This window comes from Penicillium riverlandense, assembly GCF_028828495.1.
Source record: "Penicillium riverlandense strain IBT 135883 chromosome Unknown utg000003l_segment0_segment0, whole genome shotgun sequence".
Lineage (NCBI taxonomy): Eukaryota > Fungi > Ascomycota > Eurotiomycetes > Eurotiales > Aspergillaceae > Penicillium > Penicillium riverlandense.
In genome coordinates, this window is record NW_026643196.1 from 4,033,438 (window position 1) to 4,047,763 (window position 14,326).

Sequence of the window (14,326 nt, forward strand, 5' to 3'; positions counted from 1 at the left end):
GTGCTCTATATAATTAATATTACGCTTTAGGCTTACTTATTCCCGGGGACCCTACATATACGATTTGGGGAGACAAGATAGCATATATATAGGGGCTATAATAGACACGACGAACATAGAGGTATACAGACTAGGATCTTATCGTCTTTAAAGTATAATCGATTAGAATAGGGAGTTAAATAACTATTATAGCTATTAAGGACTAGTAGTCGATATTTACCATATTTACCCCCTGTACGACTAATAGTTATAGGGATAAATTACTTTTTCTAGTTATCAAAGCCTAATTTGGTCTATAGTTAGTCTAGCTGTTATTACTAATTTTAATTATCTACTCGTTGGGTAGGTAATAATATTATACTAAGCTTTGTTCTTCTTTGAAGATAGTTGTCATAAATCTAGTCGAATCTATATATTTAATATAGTTAACATATTTATGACAACCTAGCTATAAAATTAACCTCTAACTATAGTATTTAGCTCTCATAACCACTTCTATATGAGATATAGGTCCTATTATACTATTTATTATAAACCTAGTTTTATTAAAATTATAGATACCCTCAGGTTAGATATACTATTCTTATTGTACGTTGTTATATAAGCTCAAGCTAAGGTATAAGAATATATACATCTCCGTATAAAGACTTTTTATAATTATGTTAATAAGAAACCCACGGTTTAAGCTCTAGATAACATTTAATATAGCTAGTAGCCTAGTTTCGCCTAATAGTCTATGGATAGATCTCTATATATATATATCTATAGAGACTCTATTATAGGAGTGATCACTCTCATTTAGTAGTTAATTTATAACCACTAGTTTAATTTTAGGCGAAGGGGTAGATATCCATATAGAGCTTTATGTCATGAACTTAAAAAGTCGACGTCAAGCTTTACTGATTATAGGGATTTCTTTACTCTAAAACGCTTATTTTATAAGTAGGATTCTACCCACTTATTTAATAGAATTTCTTGAACTTTAACTACGAATTATGGGCATATAAGATAGTTAAAATAGAAGTTAACGCGTTAACGACGCGACTACGTTTTCCAACCCGCTTACCTAGGTGACCTACTTACCCGGGAATTACGTTAGTTTCTAGGCTCTCAAACTACTAACTAATATCGACGGTGAGCGAGTGAGTCACCAAAATGACCATATGTAGTATGGTATTTTTACAACTTGATAATTGAACGAGCTAGTTTTATTTGGTTATTGGTATGGTATTCTTGTATACATAACCAATAATAATGTCTACTAGCTTAAATTGAGGTTAAATAATTATCTATCTACCCTATAATATAAAATATACTACGACCGCATGGTAGATATATACCTCAATATGAGATCTCAAAATTCCCCAAAATTCCCTAAAGCTCCATAAACTGGCCTTCTATGCCCTAAACGGCACGCTAAGGTTTGGCGTTGAGATATTAAGTTGTAAGATATCGCGTTTATGTTTTTTTAGTTGACTCACTCGCCTACCGAGTACGTTGAGCCAAATTTATACTAAACCCCTCCCTTTTAAAGATAACTTAATATACAATATCCTTAGTATATATCTACTCCTGCTATCAGCCTTCTACCTCCGAATTCATTTATATCTTAACATATAAGATAGGTATATAGCACTACTCCCCTAGGCTCCCTTATCTTCTACTATTGTTCTATCCTAGTTAGTTACTGTTATCACTTATTTATATTATAATCAATGGACTCTAGCCAGGAGATTATATAAATCTTATAACCTTTATGATCATGGGTAGTATAATCTATCGATAAATCTAGCGATAGTATCCTAATTTTAGCATATGATGCGTATCCTATTTTATTTTTATTCTCTTAACTATACTCTGGCCTAGGACTAAAATAAGTAGACGTTAAAAGACCAAATACTAAAGCTATAGCCTAACTCGCTTAGCTATTTGATATATACTTGGGACTATGGGATATTATCCTAGGAAATCTAAAAGTATTACTAAGATATAATTCTAAGACGTTTATAGGTATACTATAGTGTTAACCTAAAAAGTATAACTATACTTAAAAGTAGCTATACCCGCCTTTAAATATTAGGTCCTTACTACTTTCGTAAGACCTATAGTGACCTATAGTCGAATAATCTTAAACAGATATTTTTTTTTCATGCCTACTAACAATAAAAGTTATCTATAGTATAAATAGCTATCTACTATCTCTAATTTACCTATTCCTTAATTTAGTCCTACTTATTAAGCCTATTTCGCCTATCTATAAGTTTATTTCTCTATTTCTATAATAACCCTTAATTATAATATTTAGTATGCCTAATAGAAAGTATACCTCCTCTTCTAACCTAGCGGCTCGTTTTAGCGATATTAGCTAACTCCTAAAGTAGACATCTAGGCTACTATTTCTACTTATAAGACTACTACTATTAAAAAAGATGAACTATTAGTTGATCTAGGTAGCCTCCTCTTACTTTAGTAACTTTCCCCTATATATTTATAAATATTTTAAGTAGCAAAGTAACTATAGAAGTTAATACTAGTATAATAGTATCGTAGGATATATTTTAAAAATTCTCCTAACCTTCCTACTAGCTAGCTATAGTTAAAATCTTATTCTAGAAGCTAATATTTCGTTCCTCTCTTATAGAGGACTAGCTAGACCTAGCTATTATATAATTAATGTTCTTTATAAATAACTTTAAGTATTAAGGGGCTTAATAACGCCTATAGTGCTTTAATAAATAAAGACGGTTAATAGTATAAAAGTCTATAGTCGAACCCTATAGATTTAAAGAAAATTTGTCTTCTCTATAATTAAGCTATATTATTATTTAGTTCTATTATTATCCCTCTGAGAGTAGTGTTAATACGCCTAGAAGGGCTTAGAATTAGGGGGTTAAAGATAGTAGGTAAGTTTAGAAGGGAAATAGTATAGAAGGATCTAATTATATTACTAATAATTAATTAAAATAAGCTTTTATAGGACTTATAGCTATTAATAAATAATAATTAATAGTCTATACGATATAGAAGTCATAGTTTTATATTAAAATATTATAACTATTAATACACATAGACCTAAATAATTAAATAAATAATAGCTTACTTTATTATTCTAGCCTCTTAGCGACGTTGTAATAATATAGTTATTAGGCGAATCTAGCTAATCTAAATACTTATTCTTAAACTATAATAGCAAATAATATTATTAGAGGAATACTCTATCTACTACGATATATTAATTCCTTTTACTAACACCCCTATACTAACGTAATTCCCGGGTGAGTGGGCCAGCCCAAAACACCGTAGTAAATGCATTATATCACAACTGGATAGTTCAACAACCAAAGGTTAAGTTTATTTGATTATTGGTCTGACAGTATATAAATGCATGATAAACAGTATCAACAGACCTAAATATAAATTTAAAAAGTATTTCCTTGGATTACCAAAAAATACAGCCGTAGAGACGACAAATATATGTATCTGAACCACAAAATCCGATTAACTTTTTAAATCTCATGAACAGGCTACATATGATCCAAAAAGTACCATCTTATCATAAGACCTCATATTAAGGAATGGTTGTTGGGAGATTGAGTTGTAAAATATCCCATTTGCTATGATGTTTTGGGCTGGCCCACTCACCCGGGAATTACGTTACTAGTTAGGATATACTTTGTCCTATCTAGAAACTTAGTTAAAACTTTTTAAGATTTTCCTTAGCTAAAGATTATATAGTATAACTTTAATATTTCTTACCCTCTAATTTGTAAATCACTTAATTATTACTAGTAGTCTCTCTATATCTAGCCTCTTTTGCTTCTATAGGTTTTTTAGGTTTAAAATCTAGGGAAACGTTCTATAAAACGATAGGCCTAGTTTTTGCTAATGAGTTAGAAATACTCTATTATAAAATGTTATTTATAGTACTTTTAATCTTATAGGGAAGAGATAAGAGATCAGTATAGTTAAGGATATATATCTAAGCAATTTATATATCCTCTTAGCTCTTATTAAGGGCTTTATTTAATAGATCCTAGTAGAATAAGGGTAGCGACCCTAAATGCGCCCCCTTAACTAGCCTATAGGGAATACTAAATTCCTAGGCTAATTCTATGGTTTTTAGCTTATTACGCTTATAGTATATGTCTAAGTATTACTAATCTTTTCCTTAGCTTTAGGATTAGATTTAGACACTATAGTAGCTAGTAATAGGAGTTTAACGTTAGTAGGTAGGAAATAATTATGATTTAGCTAGGGAGGGCCGTTACTAGATAGTAGGAGCCGAGCTTATTTAGGGGCTAGGTAGTTAGAAAAGTAGTAAATAGGATTAGGGCTAGATTAGTAAATAGAAAGGGAGAATAAAAAAGAAGTACTTCTAGATAGAATATATGGAATAGGTATATCTAAGAATTAGATAAATATAGTATAAATGCTATAATGTAATTCCTAACTATAAGAAACAATAGCTAGTTTAGCTAAACGAATTAATACCTACCTTAAAGATAAAATTACTTTAAAGTTTACCACGATTATCCCTTACGCAATTCTTAAGCGACTAGCGTTAAACTCTATCTAGTAGGAAGAATAGATTAATAATATAGAGATCCTTTTACTAAATAAGAATAGTAAAAGGAGGTAGATCATTAGTATAGAAGCTCTTCCTAAGATAGAATCTAGAAGATATAGAGAGAGCTCTTAAGGGGCAAGAATTTACGCCTACTCCTAAGGATTCTAGTTAATAACTTTAGCTAGCTAAGCTAGTAAATATTATAATAATTAGCGCTATTAGTTTCTATTGATTTATAAAACAGGGGGTAGTAGGTCATTTACTACCTCTTACTATAAAATTGTCTAAATTACTGATAAGATATTAGAGTATAAATTAATTAAATAGACTATTATATACTAATACTACGACTTTGCTAACGTCCTAACGTATAAATCTAATACCCTTTCTCCCATTTTATACTAATATTAGCGATAAGATTCGCTTTAAAAATAACGCTTACATACTATCTACTTTATAAGATCTCTACAGAAGAACTTTTAAGGCTATTTATTAATATATCCTTAGAAATATAGTAAAGTGATTTATTAGTAGCTACTAAGCTTAGTACTATCTAGCTCCCTAATTATTATAGTTAGAAGAAACGTAGTATAATTAGACTATACGTAGATAATGTCTTAAAAGTATACTTACCGGAGCTTTGGGCGCTTAAAATAGGGCTAGAACTCGCTATAGAGAACGATTATACGTAAGGAGCTATTATTATCCCTAATAGCTAAGCGGCGCTTATAGTACCTCGCTAGCTAGGTATACTATTAGGATATATATATCTTGAGTATATCTAGCGTCTCTAATACCTCTTAAATATTAAATTCCGCTATATCTTAGTATATAAGGGAATCACTAGGAACGAGCTAGTCGATAGTTACGCAAAGGAGGCTACTAAAAGTGAAACCTCTAGTCCCTATAACCGCTATATCTAACGTGCTTTAGTAATAAAGTATAGTATTCGTATATAGCTAAGCTAGCGTAGGAAGTAGCGTAGGTAAGGGAAAAGAGTAGTAAGGCTACAAAATGTCTACTTCTAGTCCTAACGAAGAAGGTACTCGATTTCTAGTAGGGTTAAAGGAAGGCGTTAGCTTTAATCATAATATAAGTCTCACTTAATAACGTTAGTGTAAACTACCACCTTCAGAGGATTAATAGAGCGGTCTTAGATTATGTATACGATTTAGGCTAATAGATACTAAAATACGTTCTACTTAAGTAGCCCTTATTTAAGGACGAGCGCTAGGAGATATAGAACACGCTTTTAGAAGCGGGCGTATCTTTATTACTCCTATTTTTACTAAGCTTATCTAACAAAAACCCGCTATAGAGCGATTATAGCCTTTATAATTAAGTTAGAGCTCCTTAGATAGTTTTACTTCGTAACCTATAAGCGATAGGGGTAGAGGAAATTATAGAATAAGAGTTATAACTAGGATAGTATAGTAGTAGTAAATGAAATATAGATAATACAGGCTCATAGGGTTAGGTCCTCTATACATACTACCTTAAGAGACAACGAGTACGTAAGTAGTATAGCTAATAGCGGGAGTAGGCTTATATTAGGGATATTCTATATAGGGGAGAGGTAAAGCGTACTTAGTGATTCAATAACTTAGTGATTTAGGAAAGCTATAGGATATACGGCTAGCGGGCTTAGTGATTTAATCCTTAGTGACTTAGGGGAAGCTAGAGAACGAAGGTAGCTAGTATAGCTAGCGTAACAGATCTCGATAGAGTTTAGTTTAGTACTAGTATGTCGCTAATAACAACACTAATAATAAGGGAGGGTTATTAGAACGCGACTGCGCTAATAGGGCGGAGATATAACTTGCTTTATAATTTTTTCTTTATTATATAACTTCTACTTATTCTACATTTTGTTTTGCCTTTACTATTATATTTATTTTATAGGTGCTCTATATTATAGGGAGCCTACTAAGGCTCTTTACGTATAGACGCCTAGGTACTATATACTATTCTCGCTATTAGGTAGTCCTAATTGTACTCCTATATAGTAGCTATACTTATGAAAGCTAAATCGGGTAAATAAATACTTCTACTACTACTATATAGACTACTAAAAAGTAATATTATTACTTAAAAGGACTAGTAGGTACTCCTTATACTATATATTAATAATCCCCTATAGCGCGTCTTAAAAGGCTTTTATCCTTTATAAAGCTTAATACCTAATAATGATTGTACTAAATTCGTATATCCTAATTCTATAGATCGTACCACCTTTTATTTATAGTCTAGGTCCTCTAAATATAAAGTAATAGATTCTAGGGTTATAAAGAGTCCTATATTATTCTAAATCTATATTAATAGGACTTTAGGCAAGTAGTATTCCTTAAATAATTTGCTCCTACCTTTATAGATAATATTCCAATATAGCTTAACTTTGTAAGGATTTTATATAATAAATACATAAACATCTAGACAATTTTATAGTAACTATAGGAAGCTAGCTTTTAAGCGAGCCTTAGGAAATATAAATTCTACTAGTTAACCTACTTCCTTAGACTTATTGTTACTGTAGATAGAATTTCTATTATTCACAAAGAGAACTATAATTAAGTAGTATAAATAACAATTATCTAAAGTATCTAGTCCTTAGGATCCTATAATTCCTATTAGCGTTTTATATATAGATATAGCTATATAGCGAAAACCCCTTTATTAGTTAATAAAAAAGGCTTTCGTTTAGGCGATAATATAAAGAAGGCGCATATGATTTAAAATATCTAACGTCTACTCCTATTATTACTTACTATTATCTATATACTCGCCCCTAAGACGCACCTTTAAAAGATAGCGCTATAATAGGTTATTCCCACGGTAATAAAATATTTTTTATACTTCTTAACTTCTACCTACAATATATTACCTATTCTAATAATGTCTAAAAAATCTAGAGGAATCTAAGAATTATTTATAGCTAAGCGGCCTTATGCTTAAAGCCTACTTTAATTACAGAAAGCCAAAAATTTTAGAAGTCCAATATATAGGAATATAAAGTTAATTATTAAAAACTTTACAACACGTTTATAGTCTACTATATCGTTTATACCGCTATAGAGTTAATAACTGCCCTAATAAATCCTTAAAGCAAGAATTAGTTAGCTACTTTATCGTATTAATACTCCGCTACAAATTAAAGAGATTAGGGAGAGGTATAGCAAATGAAATATTAGGGCGAGGTAGTTCTAATAAATACTTTTGCTAGGAATTAGCCCTATCGCTTCCTAAAACGCCTTACTATCGACTATAGTTATAATTCCTAGGTAATCATAGAGGTAATGTAATTCCTAAGCAATCTATAGACTAAAAAACACTATATATTTAGGGACCGTCTATATGCATGATACTTTTAGCTACTTGTACGATAATAAAGTGTGTTTATAGTATATAAATTACTACTACTACCTCTATACTAAATTTAGTACTACTAATCTCTTAGTATCGCACTATAAAGTAATTTTGTCTTCCTACTTTATCCTAATTAATTAATTAAAAACACGTGATGCAATAATAATTGCCTATTAATACTACTCTTCTAGGCTAAAACTATTGCCTACAATTAACAGTTTTTTGCGCGTCTTAAATCCTTAAGACAGATAAATTTTTATAGAATATATCGTCAAAGTTAGGTCTAAATTAATACATTTTTGCATTGATAATATGTTTCATATTTCCCTGTTCCAAATGTAGATTAATAAATCAAGAGGCGATAATATAGAGGAGGAATCCCTAGTACTAACCTCAATAACAACTACGAAAAGGTTAAAAAACAAACCCGAAAAATAGTGACCATGTTTTCCACGAGTAGATGGCCGTAAAACACAATTAATGGGTACTAGAGCTAGGTATAGAAGATACTAAAGGGGTATTTATAAAGTATAAGGAATAAGCTATAAAAAAAAACTAATATTGTGCTATTCCTAAAACTCGCTACAGTTTAGTATATATTTTAAAATTATATTAATAAAGGACTATTTGATACTTATAGCGGTATAGAATCGCTTGCAAACGAGAGCTAGGGACGATACCCTTATAGTAATTCGATAGCGGCGTAATAAGCTACATAAAATTGAAATCCAAATCTAATTATTATAGAAATTACCTTGGTATATAGAGAACTCTTATCTCATTATCTCTTTTACTATTAGTTCGTATTTAGCTTAATAAATAAATAGCCTTTTACTATCCTATTAAAAGTACTATATATCTCTAGGCTTATACCTAGCATAGCCCTAATTATATCCCTAGACTAGTATTAGTTAATATCGTTATTATAGTTTGAAAATAACTTAGTCTAGTCAAAGATCTTTATATCTGTCTAATTACCTTATACTGCTACCTTATTGATTTATGATAGATTAGCGTATATAATGGTCCCAATATACATTAGATATCAGAAGCATAATATATTTTTCTTATTATAAATATAGGCCTTATAACGCTGTAGAGCTAGACTACTATACTTATACGCGATTAATTATAAAAAGGAAAGTATCACTACTACTGTCCTCCTTAATCCACTTATAGTACTTATTAATAGTCGTAGAATAGAGACCTCTCTAGTAATATCCTTAGTATTAGGAAGCTTGGAAGGCACTATAGCAATAGAAAATATAAATTAAAGGACAAAATAAGAAAAATTCGCTATAACCGTAGACAATGTTAAAATATGGAAAAGAAAAATTAAAAGTCGACGTAACGATCCCCATCCCCGTTTCTTATATCCGCCTTATAGGCTGTCGGGCTACACCTCTAACCTAACTTCAGAGAATATATCACCTATATGCCTACGTTGATATGAAGTATCGTATAATTTCATAACTAATATATAACAAAACTAAAGGTCGTAAAGCACTTCTCTCTTAAGTACAAAATCTAAAGTAGTAATCCCCTCCAATGTCCTATATATAACACGTGAATAATAGCATAGAAGAGAGTACCTTCATAACCCTTTAATAACGATGCCGACGATATATATTTTAGTGACATAACGAATACTTATCAGCTAAAGGGCTCTATACTATACAATACGCTACTATGATGGTATCTAACGAAATAATGCTTATATATATATAGCTACTTAAGTTTTCATTTCGACAGTATTAAATAATGCTAGCTATCCTTAAAACCCCAAAAGACGTAGATAGAGGACGTAGGAATAGTTAGAGACTACTATAACAGACGTAGCAGAAGCAGAAAACGTACATTATAGTAACTATAGTAGAACGTCCATAAATACTAGGAATTAGAGCAAAAGTTTTGGCGTACGGCTGTATATCTAGTAGGAGTATATTCTCGTAGGTTAATATGACTTGCTATGTTACAAGTTCAATTGAAGTGGAGAGCGTAGGATACGACTCTAGTTGGTGTGTAGGACCCTTTAGGCAGAATAGAAGAAATGTAGGGTGGAAGTAGCTATAATGGCGAATAATAGTAGTAGTAGTAAATAAGAGAGTATAAAAGAGGAGCTTTGGGGGGAATAAAAAAAAAGGGCAAGTAGGAGACTCGACTAGGAAGAGAAACTCAACTATACGATATAGAAGTGGTTAGGAGTGAATAGTTGGTGGGTGAAATAACGAGGGCAAATATAATTCTTTTTATGAAGGTAGGCTAGTAGAACTACATATACTCGGTGAACTAAAACACCTAATTAGAAGGGCTGAGCATCTATACCCTATTAAAATTAATTATACCTCTATTATATTTACACTATAATTAAAGCCTAAATTAGATAAGTGTAGATAAAGAATATTGCTCTTCCTTAGTATAAAGACTTAAAGGATAGGAGAAGATAAGCTATATATTAAACCTAAACATATTTTAGTAAGGATATATTAAATTTCTTAGCTTTATTAGGTTCTATAACTCCTATAGATGATTTATCTATAGATTCTTTATTATATACTAGCCCTTATCTTATTACTTATAAGTAGTAAAATTAAGTAGTAGTTAAGTATAGTATAAGTAAATAAAAGAGATATAATACGCTGTGTAATCTTATCGCTCGCTACCTTTAAGTTAGCGCTATTGCTATAAGGCAACCTATAGTTATAGATCTATTTATAGATTAATTACTAAGTAGCTAAGGTTATTGCTTAGGATAGAATATCTACTATCCTTAATATAGAAGTCTACTAAAACCTCTAATTAAGGAAGGTTAAAATAGAATTTGCCTATCCTCCCTCCTTTACTATTATTTATTCTAAGGATTTCGTAAAATATATTATATAATATAGATCCTAGCGCCTAATATATAAATTTTTAGCCTTACTTGCTTAAAACGTTACGTATATCGCTCGCTCTAATAATAAAGATTCGCCTCCCTAATTAATAATCTCCGTAGACGATTAAGCATCTAAATAGCCTTAATGTCCCTGGATTTAGCCTACTTAGTATACTTTAACTACGTAGAGCCGTATAATCCCCCCTAATATAGTTATTCGTAGTTAAGTAGATCCTTATTATTAGTTTTACTCTAATATTCTTCTATTAGAAAGGCCCTATATTTAGAATAGAACTATCTTATTATATACGCTTTTGTTATCCTATATAGTATTGTTATTAGGATTAGAAATAGTATAATCCTATACCGTTATTAATAAGCAAAAGCTATAACCCGCCTACAAGAAACTAGGACCTTCTTAGTAGTAGGGACCTAACTATAATTATAAATTTAGCGTAATTAACGTAATCGGTAAGCGAGTGGGCCATGTAAGCCAGTGGGCCACCCAAAACACCACAGTAAATGCGAACTAGACATTTCAACAACAATAGCTTCATATAAGATTTAATTGTGTCATAGTACTATTTAGTTCATACATAGCCTATTTATAAAGTTTTGACAAATTTTGAGAGTAAGTGGTTTAGATATATATATCCGACACTCAGTGGCCATGTATTTTTTTGGTAACGTACTAAACTAATTATTCAATATTAATTTAAATAAGCTCACGCTATTCTTTATAATTATAAATACTATCACACTAATAATCCGATAAAATAAACTTGTGGTTGTTAAAATATCGAGTTGTAAATTATCGCATTTACTATGGTGTTTTGGGTGGCCCACTGGCTTACATGGCCCACTCGCTTACCGATTACGTTAATGGTTTATTTTATTACTAAATACTACTTGGCTAAATCAAATGCTAAAGTATAGAACCGAATCTCTACTACCCTAGATATAGGGACCGTCTATATACACGATACTTTTAGCTACTCGTATGATATCCTCTATACCGCATTACACGGAGTAAATTATACAGTAGATTATATCGCTCCTATCTCTAAGGACCTAACTAGATGTTAAGCTCTCATACCTATATTCTTGCTAATAAAACGAACCCCTTAATACCCCTACACCTCCCCTACTAAATAAGTTAGATACTAACGTCAAGATATAGATTACTTTAGTATCAAATTTTACTCTAGATTTTACCTACCCCTACTATTCATTCTACCCCTGATTCTACTATAGATTTGACTACAAATGTCCTCTCCGAGCTATTCGACTCTACTAAATCAGCCAGGGGTGCTATATAGGCCTAGGCGGAGGATTTTAGGTTCGCTATAACAACGAAATCAACTAACAATCGTAGTATCTATCTCTACTATAATCACTCTAAGGGCTTAGATAATCGTAGCAAAAGCTAGGGCATACGGTAGACTAGCTATTAGCGTATTAGATATCATTTTTGGGCAATAGTTTTAGCCTTGAAGAGTAGTATTACGGGGCAATTATTATTGCATCACGTGTTTTTTTCAATTAATTAATTAGGATGAGGTAGGAAGACAAAATTGTTTGATAGAGCGATACTAAGAGATTAGTAGTACTAAAATTAGTATAGAGTTAGTAGTAGTAATTCATATACTATAAACACTTTTCATTGTCGTGCGAGTAGCCAAAAGTGTCGTGCGTGTAGACGGTCCCTATATATACTACGTCGTAGAGAGCTAAACGTCGCCATCCTAGCCTATAAATTAAAATACCTTACTAATATAATAAAATAGTAAAGGGACGCTTTTAGGGTAGCGAATTTCAGCGAGAACTCTATTGAATAACGTACTTAACAACGGCTAAGAGGGGATATTAATTACTTACATACGTATCCTTAACTATGCTAGTGTAATCTACAAGCGAGCGCCTCTTCCTAGAACGAACGCCATAGGAAATACTTTTTCTATATAGCTCGATATTTTAAGAACCATAAGTTAATCTTAATCTTTAGTATAGAGCTATTACTAATGTATATGTAATAAATAAAATAATCTATTTAAGATCAAAATTGAAGGATTCTTTGACTACTCACTACAAAAAAAAAGTGGGCACGTGATATATATATGAATCTAAACAAAACGTCACAAAATATTCCTCCCGTCATAAATAGCTTAGATATAGATCAAATACTATAAAGATACTATAAATACTATAGTAAGCTATCATTGTTAAGATATTAAAATGTATTTTATCGTATTTACTTTGGTGTTTTAGTATGAGGCAGCTATATAGACGACAAATATATATTTCTTATCCACAAAATAGAATTTAGAATTAGTAAATATGCTATATACAATCTAAAAGTACTAATTATACTATTACAGCCTCGTCTCATTAGAATTACGTTAGCTTCACAGATTAGCTAGTGAGATAGAAGCCGTTAAAGTTAGACTAAGTAATATCTATAGAGTTAGCATAAATAGGCTTCTAACTAGCTAGGGAAAAACTCAGAAAATTGTTACCAAGCATCTAGATAAAAATGTGCTGGTATTAATAGGGGAGACAGTGATAGTAATCAAAGATATTAGAGTAGGGGATTGAATAATACCTCTAATAATCCTATTCGCTAGTATATTCCAGCTAAAGTATTAGTATTAAAACTAGACAGATTTTAGATTGCAATATTATTATACGGTCGCTAATATAGGCTGGAATAGTAAGGTAAGCGCTTCTTCATTTAGTTAATTAATTCTTTATTTTAAGTCTACGCATAGTAACAGTTATAGTAGTCAACCGTGTGTATAAAAACTATACTCTGGACATAATACTTACTAACTTCTACTCCTCAGTTAATAGCTATAGGTCCTACAAGAAATACGGCTTTATTAACTATTATCAAATGAATCAAATTATCTCTCATTATATTCTATACGATTAGTCTGGGAACATCGCCCCCAAATTTTAGTAAAGCACGCCCTCCTACTAGTCTCCCTAAAGTCTTTAGCTAATTTAATTATAGATATATCTTCTATCCCGCTCGTTAGAAACTAGGGTATAGCTATAGGGTCCCATCTATAGCGTACCTTGGAATCCGTATTGCGATTCTGTTCGTCGAATACTAAAAGCAAAAGCCCTTTAGGCTTAAGAAATACAAAATGAAGTTCTAAATACCTTTAGTGACTATTACTCGAAAACGGAAGCGATTCGCCCAAATGTAGGGGAAATAAAAGTCATTTAGAAACGTGAACTTTTTATTTTACATCATTGTTTGATTCACGTACATCTAACTCTAGTGATCGATCGATCTTTCGATTTGATTCTAAAGTATACCCACGTGATCTTATGAATATTTAAGCCTTATATAAAGCATATTCCATAAATAGTTTAGACTAGGATTTAGATTAGTAGTCGTATGATGTTGATTATTAAAGAACGTGATGCGCCTCCCCTCGCAATAGATATAGTACGAAATCCTATCTTTATACGCTTGAAAAGGCCTTATTAGGTACTATAAGCCTAGTACTATC